Genomic DNA, 1,344 nt, shown 5'->3' on the forward strand with positions numbered 1-1,344 from the left:
CCCCCATATCTTTTTCCAGCTCTGGCTAATATATATTAGCCAAGTCCAATAACTCTTCTGGGGAATAATCATTTTCCTCTGAAAGCAGAACCAATTACTTCTCCCTTGTCATCAGATCACACCAGTCTGAGCCTTGCCTCCTGTTATTAAGTCTAAAAGCCATGAGGGAGGTAGCACTAGATCTTGAGAAAAACAATTATTTTCTCTGAAGCATCTGACTCAGATGAGGCCTCTTTATGTTTCCAGGTAAAGGGAGGCTGCTATCTTCCAGCAAGGGAGAGAGGGCCACTTCTGCAGGTTCAAGGTTTCAGGAGAACTGAAATATCTCAAGCATATCCACATGGATGTCTTAATACCAATTTTCAGTATCCAACTCTTTTCCTATTGGAGTCTTGACTTTTTTACATGAGACTTGCTGAGGCTGTGAATTCAGCGTCTTCACTGATACTTCTCACAAACTGGTTCTTCAGTTGAATTTTCATGCAGTCTGGCCTCTAATTGTAGATGAAGGTCTTTTTAAATGCTGCCTTTGACACTATGCCCTGACTTGAAAATTGGATGACCAGAGTTTATTTTCACCCTTTAGCATACTGATGACATTTAACAACAACAATTTCATAGTCCAATAGTTACCATTGCTCATCATATCTCTCACATGCTAGAGATAATTGCATATGCCGGTGAACATCTTTATCCTGTACCCCATCCCAATTCACTGCAGATGAGTCTTAGCACCTGTGATGCTAGGGCATACCAATGGTTATAACCACCTCATTCCACTAGCAATGGGCTTTTGTTGCTATCTATCCAGTGAATTATTTGATTCCAGAATCTCATCTCAACAATCTGCATCCTAAGAACCACTTCTGGTACCAGCTGTCTTAGTTTAATTTTTATAGAAGCAAACCCTGATTTAAGGGTTCAAGTGCAAGTAGTTTATTTGGGAGGCAAAGGAAGCACCAATAGAGAATTTCGAAAGTGAGGCAGTGAGTGGTAATAAACTATGACTCTCTTGTATGACTTTCCTATTTTTATTTTGGAAATTGCGGTATAAGGGTGTGTATTCCTTCTGACAATTTGGAAATATTGTAATCTGTTTTTATCTCTTCTAGTGGTTATGTTTAGGATTTTATGTAGTAAACAGCTATTTCTTGAATTCTTTAATATGCTAATAAAAAGATTACTGTAGGGAGTCCAGTCAAGATGGCAGAATAGATGGTCCCCAGCATCACACTCTCCCACAAATCAACCAATTTACAACTAGAAAAATGTAACATCAGCCAAGCTGGGGATGCTGGGGATCAGGGGAAGAGGAAGAGAGACCTAAGGAGTTCATAAAGGTGG

This window comes from Galeopterus variegatus, unplaced genomic scaffold (assembly GCF_000696425.1).
Source record: "Galeopterus variegatus unplaced genomic scaffold, G_variegatus-3.0.2 Scaffold14317, whole genome shotgun sequence".
Taxonomy (NCBI): Eukaryota; Metazoa; Chordata; class Mammalia; order Dermoptera; family Cynocephalidae; genus Galeopterus; species Galeopterus variegatus.